Source organism: Parasteatoda tepidariorum, chromosome 2 (genome assembly GCF_982258835.1).
Source record: "Parasteatoda tepidariorum strain Cologne lab strain chromosome 2, Ptep-v5.0, whole genome shotgun sequence".
NCBI lineage: Eukaryota > Metazoa > Arthropoda > Arachnida > Araneae > Theridiidae > Parasteatoda > Parasteatoda tepidariorum.
Window position 1 is genome coordinate 59,540,289 of NC_141756.1, and position 18,881 is coordinate 59,559,169.

At 27.8% G+C, this 18,881-nt stretch overlaps 2 protein-coding genes across 2 annotated transcripts in view; one reads left to right on the plus strand and one right to left on the minus strand.

The window, feature by feature from the left end:
* Positions 1–8,280, minus strand: part of LOC107447723 (katanin p80 WD40 repeat-containing subunit B1) — a 208,029-nt gene extending 199,749 nt beyond the window's left edge. The window contains exon 1 of the mRNA XM_087157399.1: positions 8,263–8,280. The gene's annotated coding sequence lies outside the window, so the exon portion shown is untranslated. The remainder of the gene's footprint in view (positions 1–8,262) is intronic.
* The window catches only part of LOC107447722 (arrestin homolog), a 101,161-nt gene that overhangs the window by 38,841 nt on the left and 43,439 nt on the right, over positions 1–18,881 (plus strand). The gene's annotated exons all lie outside the window — the stretch shown is intronic.

Sequence of the window (18,881 nt, forward strand, 5' to 3'; positions counted from 1 at the left end):
TATTTAGCTTGATTGCACTTTACAACGGTTTAACTTAAACAGGAGCATGCTAAAATTTAACACCTTATTAAGGTTGCACCAAATTTACATGATATTATAGCTTAAAGCCATGGTTCAACTTCGAATCAATTTTTCTGAGGGTATAATTTTAATGACAAATACTTTGTGTTTCTTGGGCAGTTTAATGTGCAACTCTTTATAGTTAATAAATTGTAATTTGTTTTACCTAATTGATATCTAGAAATTGATACCTTTTGAGAAATTTTTTAAGCTTTTATAAGAGGCTCATAATTATTATTTTGAAAATCGTAGAAACGGAATTAGAATTGAGGAGGATCAGTTGACGTGAATAATAAACCCTCTTAATTTTCAATGTTTGTTTTTAATAAAAATAAAGGGATGCACGCATTTTTGACCATTAAACACAGATTATTAAACATTTTTAGTTCAGCGAACAGTTTTCTAATCGGAGCTTTTGCGAATGAATTTCAAGCGTTTCAGTTTGTAAAAAAAGTATATATTTTTTTACATAAGGAAATTTTTCATTCTCTTTCACAACTTTATAAACTTCCTGAGCATCAAATTATTCTTATTGCTATATAAAAATGTTTTGCAAGCAACATCTTTCTGACTTGACATTAATTATCTTGAAAAATAACTAGCTTTCAGACCCGGTGTTGCTTGGATAAGAAAGGTATATTTTTGGTTAAAATTACTTAATCAAAAGTATATAATCAAAAGTAAAGATGCATCAAAAGTATATAATTCTGAAAAATATGTACGTGCAGTAGTACTACAGGATATACTGTAGTTTTTTTTGGTTAAAAAAAGCCTTATGGCACTGCAAACACATATTGTTAATCCTATTATAAGTTTTTCCACAGAACTGCTATTTTGTAAGTAATATCATTTTTTACATACGATTAATATTTGTTCCTGTTGTCTATATATTAAGTTTTAAAAAAATACGATTTAGGAAGGCAATTTTCGCTGAAAATTTTAATTAATTTTTTAGCATTAATACAAAAATAACCCTAGATTAACGGCTCGGTCTATAAATTCTCTTTTTAATAAATTCCTCATTTTAGCCCCACTGCTAATTGTGATACAGCACTTATTGCAGGACTTACATAATCAGATTCATTATATTTTGATATATTCTTTCATAAAAATATGGTTATATTTTTTTAATGCGGACCTCTATGTTACCTTATGAGCTATAATCTAGATTCCCCCATAAAATTATTCCGCAGTTTGAATACTTTTTTAGCACATCTTGCTCGAATGGTTCGGAGTAGAATGTTCGAAATGCTAAGGATGGCTATTCTCGTGTTTCAAACTATCAACGTGCCAAATTATTTCATTGGTCTAGATATAGAACGAACGGATGAATAGTATAGAAATACAAAGAGGAGGAGCAGTAATTTGTGTGTGTGTGCGAGTATATATATATATATATATATATATATATATATATATATATATATATATATATATATATATATATATATATATATATATATATATATATATATATATATATATATATATATATATATATATATATATATATATATATATATATATATATATATAAATACAAGAAAACACTAAGAAAGTTAAGAAAAACAATAAGTTTCATTTATTGCGCTTAAGCTGCAAGTAAACAGCACTCATTAGAAGTTCAAAATGAAGAATAAAACAAAGAAAAATTATAGACATATGAAAAAAAGGGGGGTGGAAAATAATAAGTAAAAAAATAACAAACATTTTACTTTAAAAAAAAAAATGAAATGTTAATTAAAAAACCAGAAAAAAGCCGGAAAAAAAAGATATAATCTTTTCTTCAGCCCACACGATTATATCCGCAAAACAGAGTGCTTTCTGATATTGTATCAATAAAGCCAAAGCAAAATATATTAATACAATAGTGTGAGGAGCACTAAAAAAATTTTTTTATAAAATAACAACAAATAAAATAGATCACAAAAAGTAAAAATAAGTACTCGCAAATTGCTACTCGCTTTATAGTCCCCCCTTTTTAATGTTTTTTCTTTTTATTTTATTTTATTTTATTATCTGTTTTTACATGTTATATTTACTTATTTTTACTTTTTGTGATCTATTTTATTTGTTGTTATTTTATAAAAAAAAAATTTTGAGTGCTCCTCACACTATTGTATTAATATATTTTGCTTTGGCTTTATTGATACAATATCAGAAATCACTCTGTTTTGCGGATATAATCGCGTGGGCTGAAGAAAAGATTATATCTTTTTTTTCCGGCTTTTTTTCCGGTTTTTTAATTAACATTTCATTTTTTTTTTAAATAAAATGTTGTTTGTTATTTTTTTACTTATTATTTCCCACCCCCCTTTTTTCATATGTCTATAATTTTTCTTTGTTTTATACTTCATTTTGAACTTACATATATATATATATATATATATATATATATATATATATATATATATATATATATATATATATATATATATATATATATATATATATATATATATATATATATATATATATATATATATATATATATATATATATAAAGAAGAGAGTAGAATTATTACACATAGCCAATCACAGAAGACTTCTGGTTAGTAACGCACAAAACAGCCAATCAAAATTGAGAACGCATGTGTGTGAAAAGTTAATAATTCTTAATAATGCTGTCTGCAGAAGTGTTACAACTAAACTTACCCGATAAATCTTGTTGCGATTTTTATTTTGTATTGAATGTGTGATATATTGAACAGAGTTTACTTTAAAATACTTATATATTTTATAAAAAATTGGATCACCGTGAATATCTTAGGCGATATCAACAGCGACATAGAGCTGAGCATAATTTAGCAGCATAAAATTACCTGGAAAATAATCGTAGTGCTATTAATACGTGACGGCGGAATGCACGACGAAGAAAAGTTGAAGATTCAAGACATTTAAATGAAAACGAATAATATGGAAAAGAAATTGATGAAAAATGTTGTATATAAGGAGGTTTTGCAAATAATTTTTAATTTTATCATTGTTTTTCCTTACTTTTAATTGTTTTTTATTTACTTTCAAACAATAGTTCAGCCAGAAATATTAATTAACAGTTCATATTTGTTTGAGAGATTTCTTGAATAATGCATAAAAGTGCAAATCACTGGTACAGAAAATGATGTGAAAAGAAAAATCAGTGAAAAATGTACATAGCTAGGTTTTGTGAATATTCAGAGATCTATCGTAAATAATTTTTAATTATATTGTTTTCACCTTATTTTTTTATAAAAATTCAAACAAAAATGTTTATTGATCATTGATAACATAATTATTTCATTTTACCTTTGCTTTTTTTATTAGTATTCAATATGACAAAAAAATTAAATTGCTTAATTTAATTTGTCGAATTTCAGTTACCTATGTTTTTATTATATTATTTTCCTTTTGTCTGATTGAAACTAAAATATTTTGTCAGTTGACAGCATTGAAGTTAATTTGGCAATTACTGGCAGTGGTTTTTGCTTTTGAAACTTTACTCAGCATCAACTTACTAATATTGCATGTTTTAATTTGCTTGCCATATTTTAAAATTTTTTTTTCATTAGGTTTTAATCGTTTTCAGTTTAAAATTTAAATTACTGGAGGGGGGATATTAAGCACCATATAAGGAGCGTCCGGCATCCTATAAGATCAACAATGATTTGAGTTAGGGGTAAAAATATACTTGAGGGTGTCCCTTGGCGAAACTGGCGACTTATGTATGGCGCCATTCCTGTTTGCGTGGAACACTGTGGTAACAGGAATGGCTGCCAAAATATAATGATATTTCAATAAAACATTGGAAAATTTCAACAAAACATCGGCCAAAACTTTATAAAATTGCAATGAACCCGATATGAGCGAAATTAATAAACCCAATAAAATGCATTTTGAATCGAACCAAAAATTAATGGAGTAAGCACAGAAAGAAAAGAAAAAAAAAACAACTCACTTCTTCGTTAAGATTGAATATCCTCAAATTTAGGTGCACTGAATTCTCTAATAGCAGTTAGATACTGTCTAAATTTATCATGAATAGAATCTGTGTACCTCCATCGCCACATAAATTCGGCGAAATACGAATCGAAAATGGCGTCTGTGGTACCGGACTGGTGATGAAATTTTTTTCTAGAGTCTCTATTTATGATTGCCCACATACTTCCGATCTTATTGAAAAGAAGCAAAAGTAACCTTACCAGCCGGTATCCAACGTAGAACTAACGGACCTCTGAAATTACATATACCGTTGAACATTTCAAAATTACGCTAAAATCTAAACCAATCAGAATCACGATTGGGTTCCAACATGGCCCAGTTTGGCGATCAACCGAGATCACAACTTGGCGAGAATCAAGGGACACCCTCAAATATAGTCCGCTTTATATAAGTTTATAATATTTTTTGCGTTAAAATTGCTTTATATAAGTTTATAATGCTGATAATAAGGACCTCTGAGATTTTACAATCCTGTCATATTCTCTCTATGTGATGTTGGTGCAGAAAAATTGCCAGAAAATCTCCAGGAAAACGACTTTAATTTTGTTCACGAAGCGAACAAGAATGTAATTGGGTAGCAATTAACGAGGGTTGGAGAGCGTTAGCAAACAGGGGACGTAGCCCTCTAGTGTATATATATATATATATATATATATATATATATATATATATATATATATATATATATATATATATATATATATATATATATATATATATATATATATATATATATATATATATATATATATATATATATATATATATATATATATATATATATATATATATATATATATATTAATTAAAAAACCGCAAGAAAAGATATAATCTTTTCTTCAGCCCACACGATTATATCCGCAAAACAGAGTGCTTTCTGATATTGCATCAATAAAGCCAAAGCAAAATATATTAATACAATAGTGTGAGGAGCACTCAAAAAAAATTTTTATAAAAATAACAACAAATAAAATAGATCACAAAAATTAAAAATAAGTAAAAATAACACGTAAAAACAGATAATAAAATAAAAGAAAAAGAAAAAACATTAAAAAGGGGGGACTATAAAGCGAGTAGCAAAATCATAACAACTTACATGGACAGATATTTTTCAAGAATGATTTAAAAATGTTTTCGCAGAAAGATTGCCAGATTACAAAATATGAAAACAAAAGATGAAAACAAAAGCGCAAATTGAGTGTAACAAGAGGGTTTTAAAGTGTCGTTCTTACTGCACTGCTGAAGTGATTTGTTATTCTGAGTTTTGATTTGTTAGTTACCAAAGATGGGCCCGAAATGGATGTGCGCAAGGTAATATTATACTGGATAATTTTAAAAAATTGATCATAAATAGTTTTAGAAGATAGATGTTATTATGTTAGATGGAAGCAAATGATGTATATATATGTTAGATGTTATTAAAATTATATATATATATATATATATATATATATATATATATATATATATATATATATATATATATATATATATATATATATATATATATATATATATATATATATATATATATATATATATATATATATATTATATATATATATATATATATATATATATATATATATATATATATATATATATATATATATATATATATTTATATATATATATATAGTATATCGTAGTATTGTATTGTGCTGTTGCAAAGAAAACTGCCACGTGTCGTACAATAACTTTGTGCCAGCAATATCTTTCTAAATACCAAAAAATAAACCTATTTTTATGCTCCATAAAAAACGCTTTCCATAATCGAGGAGGCCATACCTTCGTTACACCCTTATCCATAATTGGTTTCACGATAACTATCGATCTCCAACACTTCTTCTAATACCTTGCAAGAGTAGCGAAAAAGAAATAAAAACAGAATAAAGAATATAGCATCTGCCAGTATCTTTTCTAATAGCACATTGGCATCAGCAATTTTCTGATAAGTGAGCATTCAAGGATATGTTCTTCTCGTGAATGCTATAGAGGCGACGTAAGTGGTGAAAGGGGCAAGAGGAGGGTGGATGTGTGGGGTGAAATTTTGTCTTTCCCACTGTCAAACATCCTGGAAAAAAATTTTCTTTTGTTCAGAAAGAAATAGATCCGGATCCTCAAATGAAAGTCAGGAGCAAGTTGCTAGGCAACCGCACGCTGCTCCCCCTCCCCTGGTATGTTCTTCTATATACCTTAATTCACATTTGGTAAGAATTAATGATAAATATTTTTGATTTTATCATTTATATTGTTCGAAAGCTGGAGAATATATATATTTTTTTTACTTTTCAAGTTTTACTCGAAACTAAATCAAAGCCTACATTTTATAAAAATTGTTACAACTGTATTTATCAGTTTTCAACAATTTCTGAAGCTCCCCCAGAAATATAAGCTGAAACAGAAAAGAAAAAGTAATATATTTTTCGTATTATTGGAATTTATAGTTATATTTAATTAGTCAACAGAAAAATCATTTCTTAAACTTTATATCCTTTAAATACAATACGCCATTTGGCACACATGAAATTTTTCAATAAATTTCAAAATAATACAGATTTTTATCCAATTATTTTATATGGGTAATAAACAGATATGTCGAAGATTCGAAGTAAAAGAAAAGCAATAGTTATCAAATTAAAGCAGATAACCACTAAGATTAAGTCCTTGAATGATCAAAATCCATTCAGATCTATTCTTTTTTTTCGCACTGTACCTGTAATACGGCTATGAATGGATTGATCTGTTGTTCGGTGGTGAAAAAAATTGCAATTTCAATTGCAAACAACATTTTTAAACTATCACACTATTCCCACTTAGTCCAGGTCAAAACTCATAAAAATGTGTGGAGTGTCTAATGACCAGCAGTACATGAGAACAGACAGCTTTAACGGAGAACTGTGTGTTCCAGTTGATTAAAAAAAGTGGTTCATCAAATAAATTATCAAAATCTTGCATTTAATTTTTCTTGAATAATTATTTTTATGTGTACTTAAACTTTTATGGAAACTGGTAAAAGTAAGAAAATTTATTTTTTCAGTTTAAATTTTTAAGCTATTTATTTCAATTTTGCGATATTTTTTAAATTTATTACATATTCAGTAAAATTATTGGGGGGAAAATCTACATTATTTTTTGAATGAATTAAAAACATTTATACGCGCCTAAACTTTAGTTATAAATTATATTATTGCTAATGCTGTATAGTTAAATGCTTTTTCATGTAATATTATTTAATTCTGTAATCGTAAGTTAAATATTTCATGCTATTTGTAAATATGAACTTTTAAATATTATGTAATGTTTAATTTATCAAGAAAGTTAATTTCTTTATTTGCCGACTTGGTGGCCCAGCGGTTAGCGTGCCTGATTGCGGAGCCGCTGGTCGCGGGTTTGAATCCTGCTCAGGGCATGGGTGTTTCTTTCTCTCTGTGCTCTATGTCCTTTCTCCTTTGTGTGTGATTGTGTGAATGTGGCACGTCCTATAAACGAGTTTGTGGTTATGTGACGTGGGCGACGCTGCTCTACCGCCGTCGCTTCGCCACAGGTGCCCACTGGGTAACGAGAAGAGAGTAGCAGTTCTGGCATTCCTGTGGCGAATGTGACAACCCCCAAGTGCCAGCCATTTAAAAAAAAAATCTTTATTTTGGGTTTTGAATTTCCTACGGACAAAAGCTAAGATTGTTTCAACAATATCTTACTTGTTTTTACAATATTTAAAATTTTTAAGAATATAATGCGATAAATAAAAAAAATTGTAAAAAACTTACACATAAAGAAACATAAAATTTTCGCAAATTTTCTTTTTGATCAATCCTTAAATGAGAACTAAGAATTGACAAAAAAATTAATTGTACATGCGTTGTTCAAATTTGCATATTAACAGTTCAACAAATCATTAAATTAGAGAAAAAAATAAAGTTTCTTACTTTACTAAAACATTTTTTTCTTAAACAAAAGTCTAATATAACAACAATTTCATTTATTTGAATTTCTTTTTAACATATATTGATTAAAAAATTGAATTACTCTTTCGCGGTTTAAAGATAAAACCTATTCATTTTATGTTTCCCCTATAACTTTTTAACATTTCTTTGAACTTTCAAGTAATTTGCCATGCCGTATTTTCAAAAAATGGGGACTAATTTTTTGATCTAAAGAAATTGTTTTGAATAAAGCCTTCTTAAAAGATTTTTTTTATGTATATACTTAGAGACTACTTACACTATTCTTCTTTTAACAACATTTTTAAGACAAAAGATTTAATTTTTTTGAAGAACTTTTTCAGCCATTTACTCTTCACGGCATACAAAAATAGTTTTGCAAGAAAAATAAAGTTTGTCATATTTTTTTTAGTCTCAAAGGTAGAAAAGAGTCTTAATTAATAGAAGTAGAAGTTATTTTTTTAATATAAATATTATTCTGAGTTTTTCAGAGAATTTTTTATGATCTATGCTGTTCTTTTCTACAAGTTAATGAATATATCCAACTTATATAGAACAAAAATAAATGCTGATTATTTCTCTTGTAAATTATGGTTTGGAGCTGAAATTGAAATATTTTTTTTCCAGCTGTTGAGTTTTAGTATTTAAGATCGTTAATTTATGTATAATTCTTTGATCATAAATAATCTAATTATAGCAATCAAATAAAACCAGATAAGCATAATCTATAGCTAAGTGCAATTTTTTCAATTTTTTATCTTAGATTCTATTCTTTTAGAAGAATTACTAAGAATAAATATATTGTACAAGGGCAAAAATTATTCCATCTTACTTAAGTTAATACAGAAGGAAAATAAATATTTCAATGCTTAAAAAAGTTGATTAATGTAGGAAAGATCTGTATCTTTTATATTAATTGATTTTCCACACGATAATAATGAATTCGCTTTCTCAAGCAAAACAGGATACATTCCACTAGACTGCCTTATGCAGTATTAATGCAGCATTGTATTTAGAATTGAGGCGTTTGGAATAAGAAAAGGGCATACCATTAACGGGATCAAATTGTGAAAAATAATATATAATAATAATGTAATGATAAAATGTAATTTTGAATAATAATTATTAAATAATAATGCATGATAATAATAATGTAATGTTAAAATGTAATATTGAATAATAATTAAGAAATAATAATGTATGATAATAATAATGTATTGTTAAAATGTAATATTGAATAACTATGAATTAATAATGTATAATAATAATTTTAATAATAATGTAATGTTAAAATGTGATATTGAATAATAACTATGAAATAATAAAGTATAATAATAATAATAATAATGTAACGTTGAAATGTAATATTGAATAATAACTATGAAATAATAATATATTATAATTATAATAATAATAATGTAATGTTAAAATGTAATATTGAATAATAATTATGAGATAATAATGTATAATAATAATGTAATGTTAAAATGTATTATTGAATAATAAGTATGAAATAATATTGTAATTTCGATAACCACGTGTTGAATAAATGTCATTCATTATGAGTCATCAACTTGTTAATTGATTGAATTTGGATATTCATAAAATTAAAATATTTCTTTCAACTCAACTGAATGCGTTAAAATCAATAATAAACTTATAATCAAAAATTATTTTATTGGAATAATTTATATCTTAAATAAAATATATCGTTCATAATAGCTTAAATTTTTCTAATAAAATAATTACTTGAAAAATTTATAACTTATATAAAAATTATAATTATTAATCATAAAAATGTCTTCTTATTGTGATGGACATCATATCTTGTTGTGAGGGACACTAAATTATCTTCTTGCTGTAGGGGACATTAAACACACATTTTATGGCACTGATCTTCAAATATTTTTCGATTTTGCTGTCTTATTTTCGAACGCATTTTATTTTTGTTTAAAAAGAGTAGTTAGTTAGAAGAGTAGTTTTGTTAGAAATTTTTACATATTGTCTTTTGAAATATGTTTCAAATCAATTTTTAATATAACTTTTAAAGTTTGTGGTTTTAATATTACAAATTGAAATAAAAACGATTTAAATAAAAGAGGTTTATCAATCGTATTTCAGGAAAACGGCTACTTTAATGTTAGCTGCTTTAATATAGACATGATAAGAGTTGCTGACTCTCTTTAAAAAAATTGATGGCACAAATATAAACTGTTTGAAACAATTTCAGGCAACGATGGAAAAAAATTCCCATTTTAAAATAATATGTGCACCAAATGATGTTTATCAACTTGTAAAATTATACTGAAATATATAAATCAACATTAAACAAAGGATCTGAAATCCTTTTAATCGTATCAGCAGTTCTAAAATTTGATTGAAGGTTAAGGTGACCTCTACATCCAAAGATGCAATCAATTCTAGACATTGTCTTAATAAGATGTCAACATTTATTCACGGGCACTGCCTGAAACTATTAAACACATCATATCATTGAATTTGAATTTACAGTTCGAAGCTCTGAGACAGATTACAAAGTTTTAATCAATCCATAATGCGTTGTAAAAAATTTTCAATAACATCAAATAATTTTTTTCTGAAATCTTAAGAAATATTAGCGCATTTTCATGACAACTAGATATATTTTAATGTAATATTCCCGCTTTCAAAAAATTTTGTAATAAAAAAACATTATTATCCTTTTAATTTAAAGCAAAAATATTATTTCAAAATATTGTTTTTACCGTACGTAACAGAAATATTTATTCATTCAACTTTCTTATTATTATTCTCTGTACACTTCAATTATTTCGAAAATATGTGAATTGGAAATTACAGTCGACATGTTTAAGCGCTCAAAAATGGGCACCCATTTTCAAGACTTGCCAGAAAGGATGAGAAGAAATAAAAATGATTTAAAATGCAAAACATAAAATTAACTAAAGTAATGATTTATATTCTTTATATTTCAAATCACTTTTGTTTCTATTCATTCAAGTGTGTCAAGTCAAAGTCTTGAAAATCGCCTCCTATTTTTAAGTGCTGAAATCATGTCGACTATTTCCAATTTATATACTTTTGAAGAGAGTGAAGTTTTTTATCAAGTAATCTCTTACCACTTCAGCTTTTGGTATTATTTATTAAATTATTCACTTTTATTATCATAGTTTTTTATTCATATTGTCATTCAGAATTAAAATTTTGAAGCTGAAACTATTATTATTTTCAAGTGTGTCAAGTCAAAGTCTTGAAAATGGCCTCCTATTTTTAAGTGCTGAAATCATGTCGACTATTTTCAATTTATATACTTTTGAAGAGAGTGAAGTTTTTTATCAAGTAATCTCTTACCACTTCAGTGCTTGGCGTTATTTATTCAATTATTCACTTTTATTATCATAGTTTTTTATTAATATTGTCATTCAAAATTAAAATTTTGAAGCTGAAACTATTATTATTTTAATAATATTAAATGATTTCTAATGCATGATAACATTTTCGGGCATTACTTCGAGATAAAGATATCGGAATTTAAATTGTACAAATACATTAAGAAAAAATTATGTTCAACACTATCAAAATATGGTACAATTTATCGTTTTTCAAGACCTATGGGAACACCAAAAAGCTTGGTTACTTTTACCAAAGCTGTTTGATAATGATTTTAATAAAATTAGCAGTAAAATATGATTCTATAATATCTGATATTTGGTAAATGTAGAAAAATTTGCCAAATTTCTCATGATTCCTTAGAGCATGGCATAAAAACCATAAATTTAGTTAAATTTATTTTTGCATTTTTTACCAAACATGCCGTTTTAAAAACTATAATTTTGAAAACCAAAATTTCCGTTACACACATTACCATATGAACAGAAAAATTGCCAGAAGAATGGTTTAAATACCATATATTTCAGGTTTTGTTACCAGAACTATTGTTTTCAAGAATGTTACTACCATACAGTACACATTTTTTATCAAGAAATATTTTCTATGTGTATGATTTATTCCTCTGATTAATTCTTTTAAAATTAACAAATTAATTCTATCTAAAATGAATATGCAACTTATCTTATGTTTTGTATGAATTTGAAGCTCTGAAAAATAGAAAACAAAATTTATTAAGAATCCAAAAAGAAATGTAGTGACGATTGAAATTTCTATAACCTAATATTTTGCACAAAGTTACTTTTTAAAAATATATATAAAACCTTTGCTATATATTATTTAAAACAAACTGGTTTGCAATTTTAAACCTTCTAAAATAAAATACATTTTGTCATACCTTACAGGCAAGAAAAGATTTTTTAAATCATTTTTTCCAAACCCCATGCTATTATAATAATTGCTTGGAGATTTTTTCCAAGACATAAAAATTGCATGCTTGCCGCAAGATTATTTTTCGAGAACTACGAATATCTACTTTTAACTAATAGAATTGTTAAATTCCTTCTCGAAAATATACCGAATATCTCGAAATATACCATAAATAGAGCATTTGTAGAATTGCGTTGCGTATCTTTGACTATTATTCTTTGTTTGATTTAGGTCTTTTTGCATTTGAGTTCCTTATTTATTATTCAAATGTCGTAGCACCATCTTTCAAAGTTCCCGAAAATCTCTGTAATCCTATAAGAGGTTTCTTTTCATTAAAGCTGCGTAAAAGAGATTTATTATTTTATATTTTAGAGTATTTGTCGGAAAGCTGCGATTTAGGATTACATTTTTTAAAAAAAAGGTGATTTTGTTACATTTTATCTAACGGTTATAATGCGTTCATTAGAATTGATTAAAAAAAAGCGGTGAACAAAGCCAACAAAAAATTAAATCCTTGTAATAAGTATTAAGTGTTAAAATCTTTTAACATCTGTTAACTTTGGAGGGAAAAAAGAAAAGGCAAGTAAGGAATATCTAGAAATAATTCGCTATAATGTATCTCAAAGATAATTTAGAACAATCGTTTAGAAAATAAACTGAGAATTTTAATTTAATAGATTAGTTTTACACCCCTTTTCTTTAATAAATTAATGCATAGCTGAAAGGAAAGTAAATTATTAAGGCTAATTAGATAATATATAATTTATCGTTCAATTATACCGATTTACTTCAAACAGTTTGTAATATACACAGGGCAGTTAAGGAAAATTGTAAATATCCTTTTTGTAGGATTATTGCAATAAGCTTTTTCGCAAATTCAGTAAATTCGCATAATACTGGTGAAATGTAAAAAGAGCCAGGTTTACTAATTAGCCTATAGCATTTATATCAGTTTATTTCCTAATCAGAAAGGCATAAAGGACACCATTTAGGTGTCTTTTAGGTGTTTAACTTAACGTTACATATCGTTTTGCTGCACAAAAATTATATGACTTACAAACTTAAAATTATGATCGCAAGTAGAAAATGGTACGCAGGGAGTGCAATGGAATTCAAAAATTTATTATTCAATAATTAATGTTTGAATTATTAGCTATTAAGTGTTTCGAAAAAATTTCTTGAGGGCCTTTCCTCAGGCACCAGGAATACAACTACAGAGTTGAAATTTGACAGGCTTAAAGGTCCATAATTTGTTTATAAAATTAACACGAACTTTTTTTTAATTTCGAACTTGTTCGCAAGTTATTGCAATTTCACTTTTCTTATTTACGTTATACTTCGCTGAGTAAAATGTATAAGATTTAGAAACCTGAAATTACAAAACTGTTTAGAAAAATGTACAAGAAGTTTGGTGGAATACAAAATTTATAATCCGATATATAATTTATAATTTATATCGACAGCTTTCAACTCTTAAACTTGTAATACGCATAATAAACATGTTGGCCAATTTACTGCCCTCAAAAATTTCACTGGAGAGTTGAAATTTCACGTGCATTTTCAATTATAAACTTATGCAAGATTTGCAAAATTCCATTGCTTTCGGAAGTCATTGCGATCTTAAAAGCTTTTTCGCAATTTTTCTTACTGCCTTTACTTCAAGTTATTGCGTTGTTTATCCATTGTTGTGAAAAATGTATAATTTTATAAGCTCCAAATATAGGTATAGGTATTATAGGTACCAAATATACTAATATAAATAGGTTTGATACCTATTAAAACGGCATCAATAATGTATAGTTTTAATTAACATACTGTGGAAAGAGAATTTTACAGCTCTCCGAAATGGATAAGCAATAATTGCCGAGAAACAAATTTAAATTGTATGGTATAAAAATTTTTACATCATTTTAAGGAAGGCAGTTTTAAATGGCAGAATACAAGATTTGATTCAACTCAGTCGAATAGTTTCCAAGAAATCAAATTTTAAAAAAATTGTATTTTTAAATAGAATTTTACCATTAAAAAAAATTAAATTCCTTAAAATTATGTACAGATGTTTATACCATACAGTTCAAACTTTTTCCAGATGGTCAGTGTCCACTTGTATTTTACTTTGAAGACCAAATGATAATCTGAGTTACGTAAATGTCTCAAATGCATATTAAAATATTGCTACTTAGCTTTTTAAATTGATGGAATTTCATGTTATTAGGTTCATGTATAGTTGCCATACTGGAATAGGATTTTTGTTTTGTTTCATGAACATAATAAACAAGATAATGAAGGAGAAAACTATTCTTTTTTAAAATGGACAATCGTTATCATACTTAAATTCAATTTGCAAAACATTATTTCGGATTTTATACATCTCTAAAACCAATCGACATCAGTGAACAGTTTCGATTAATACTACACTGCAAAAATTGGGGAGTATCTCTCTGAATTCGGTGTTGATCAACCCAAAAGAATTGTGTGAAAGAGCACTTTAATACCAAATTAAGAGTTTATCAGACTTTAAAAAACGTAGTTAAATCTAAACATCAATAATTGAGAATGCTTCGAACAAGTTTACGAGCCCTGACACTATTCATGAATTATTTTCGCAACCGAATACACAAATTTTGGCGTTCTTTTTATATAATCAGCAAATTGTTTATAACAGAGTACAAGTTCGTTTAAGTTTGTTGTTGTCTGGCACAAAAATTCACTGTTACAAAATCTATGTATATTTTAGTTGTGTAATAAGTATAAATATATTTCAATTTTTAAATGCCTATCAACAGCACAAAATAATTTTGTCACGCTTGTGTTAAGTCGCTTGTTGCATTCCCAATTTAGTTTTATTTTTGAGAATTAATATGTGCAGGAATCTTAAAATAACTCTTTTTACTGTATAACTCTTTTACTGAATAACTCTTTTTATTGTATAACTGTAAAATAACACTTTTACTTTATTATTTCGTAAAAATGAGTACACTGACTCTTATACGTACAACATTTTTACGTTATTACACATTTTAGCGTTACTGAACACAGAAAATTGTGTGTTTCACAACACCAATTTTGGTTTAAAATATTTGCAACCGTTTTCGGTTTTACGATATACCAAAAGTTTTTATTGTATATAAGAACAGTGTAGTTCTTTTCTGTGGTGTCTAAAAGCAGACTTGCAAACTAAATTGTAAAAAAAAATTTAAAAAAAACATGAATGACCGAGAATAGACTTGCGACCACAAAGGGTTAAGCTACTGGAGTGTAATGATCGCAAAGGGTTAGGCTTTGGGGATATAGAGATAGCAGAGGTTTAGGCTTCGGACGGAAACGTAGTGACAGCATTGTGCTAAGCATCAGGGACGTAGTGATCGAAGAGGGTTAGGTTTCGAGGACGAAGTTACCGCCAAGGGTTAGACTTTATAGATGTAGTGACCGCAAAGGGTTAAACTTCCTTGACGTAGTGACCACAACGGATTACGCTTTGGGGACGTAGTAATCACAAAGAGTTTGGTTTCTGTAACGCAGTGACCGCGAAGTGTTAGGCTTCTGAAATAAAGTGACCGCATATCGTTAAGATATACAGCTTTTATACGAAGAAAAAAATATTTTTATTGCATTCTTATAAGAACTTGAAAAATAAATCATAATTACAACAAATAAAATACTTTCTATTAATGGAATGACTGTTTTAACAATGTTGCAAACATTTTAAACTTTAATTTTTTCTTCATGTTTCTTTTTATCGAAGAATATTACTTTCAGCTAACAAGATCATAGAACTCTTCATTATTTTTTCTAACAATTCAGACATTCTTTTGAATTTTTTTTCGCATTATAAAATTCTATCTGGATATGAATAGCTTATTTTATGAAACGATACATGCTATACGCTAATAATGTATCCTTTTGAATTTCAGTGCAGATTTTTTCTTAAGAAAAGCTGGGAATAGGATATATAATACTCACATCTAGCTTCTGAAAAACATATCGGAAAAATGCCAACAGAATATGATTTTATTCCTTGCCAAAAAATACGCGTTTCCATGGTAACAATTATTAGAAACGCATCTTCTCAATTTTTCTTTCGCTTTACACATCAGCATCATACGATGGCGAACAAAAAATTAGAAATTATGTTTACATAAAAAGGTAGATAAAAATAACTCATCGATGTAGATAAAATTCTTTTTTTTCACTTGAAAATAAGCTTTATTCCGATTATATTTCTTTTCATCTTCTATTTTTATGGTTAATAAATTTTGCTTGATTCTAATTCAGTATTATTTGTATATGAAAGTATTTTTTTTTACATTCCCATATTTAAAATATTTTTTCTAAATCATACTTCTTATTTTTCGAATAAGATTTTACACAGAGAAAAATAAACTAGTAAAATTATCGTACTTTATGGTGATGATGCTTCTGTTAAAAAATATTAAACTTCGGTAAAATATACTTTGCTTTTTGGTGTTCCCATAGAGAAAGAAACACAGTAAATGTCACTATATTATAGCAGTTTTGATTACACTTTTTTTTCTCACTCAATCATGAAACACAAACTAAGCAAATCGAACAATAAAATTTTAATTTATAATGTGAGTTGAACTGCCAACTCATTTTTGGATTAACGACAATATTCAAGTAAATAGCCTTGTCATTTTGAACTCTACCCAGGAGACAAGAGGAGTCTTAGATCTAATATTAGGACAAACTAGCCACCATAGAGACTTTTTTGTGTAACCTAGTCTGATTCGCATCACAAGTAGAGGAAAACTAAAAGCATCAATCGAAGTTAGCCCAAAGGCAAAGAGGTCCGAGTCCATGATACGTCTACCACTAAGGATATTTTGCATCAGTAATGTGGTTGGTAGGAACCGGAGGGACGGTAAATATCAGCTAGCCATTACCGGGAATCGAACTTGGGTCATCTCAATGGGAGACAAGCTCTCTATCCCCTGAACCACAGTGGCTAGAGTAACAATGTGGTAAAAATTTATGTAAACATATCCCGTTAGCTATTTGAAAAAATCTCGCGTTTTGCAACTGGACGCCGTCATTTTGCAATGTGCCAAGCTACTTAAAGAAGTCTCGAGTATTTTCTAGTCAGCATGTTAAATTTTAGACTTACTACAGTGAGTCCATATATCTTTAGGCAAATTAGAAAATATATCATTCATTCTTCAATTCGCTTGGTTTTTCAAACAGTTTGCAATATGGCTGGAGTAGGCTTTTGTAAGTAGTAGTATTAAAAGTTTAACAGAAACCAAAACAAATTCAGCCCGATTGAAAAAGTCTTTTCCCATACCTAGTTAGTTGAAAGACATAGTTTAAAAAAAACATCAGGCAGAGTAGAAAAATACTAGACATTTTTTTAATTCTCCTTGGGGCATAGCCTAATGGTGGGAGCGTTTGCAAAGAGCCGGAATTTTCAATTGACTAACTATTGAGCAGGAGTGGCTCAGGGGATAGAACGTTCGCATTTCAATGAAGTGAACCGGGTTCGAATCCCAGTGACGGCTGGTAGATACGAATTTCGCACCCAGCTTGTACCGACCGCATTGCTGACGTAAAATATCTTCAGTGATAGACTGTTCGTGGTTTTCCTCTCCGTGTTACGCAAATGCGGGTTAATTCCATCAAAAAGCCCACAACGAAGAAGGTAAGTTTCTCTCAATACTTGATCCAAGAGTTCCCTTGTATTCAAGGGTTCGGAGTTGAATATTGGTATTCGTAAACTCAAAACTGGGTCAGCTGTTCAACGACTGTTATAAAATAGACTAACGATGAACCGCGGTAGCTTAGGGAATAGAACATTCACCTCCCAATGAAGTAACTCAGGTTCGAAACTCAAGGATGGCTAGTCGATATACTGATTTTACTCCCCGCTTGCACCAACCCCAATGCTGACGTAAAATATTATCAGAGGTAGACGTACTTCAAGTTAGAACTCTTTTGACGTCTGGCTAGCCGTGCGAGATTTTCAAGGTTTTCTTCTCCATGTATTGCAAATGTGAGTTAGTTCCATCAAAAAGTACTCCACGAAGAATAGTTTGTCCAAATGCTTGGTCCAGTAAATACCTTGTTTTCTAGATTAGATTCAAAATTTCAAGGCTACGGAGTCGACTTTTTATAGTCGTAAACTCAAAATTGTGTGTTGTCTGTACAACGCTGGTTGCAGAAAATATATATATAAAACAAAATAAAATTGACTGTTGACGTATATAACATTTGCATGATAAAATTTTAAAAATATTCCCATTATTAGTACAATTTAATTTAATAATACTTCTTTTTTTACTTATATTCTATGTAGTAATAGATAAAAAGTATTTTTAAAATTCTATTATATATTAATTATAAAATTTTATTAAAAAAACACTTGAAAATGTAATTTCTCTTACTGTATTCTTATTTTTCAAAGGTTACTCCTAAACTCCTTATAGTATTCAAATCTTAATGCTATGAGCAAACCTCTGAGAATTTGAGGTTTTCTAAAACCTGACAGTATTTTTTTTCAATATAAATTCTATTTTTTAAGAACTCTTGCTTACTACCTGCGCTTGATATGGGTGGATGGATCGAAGGGAA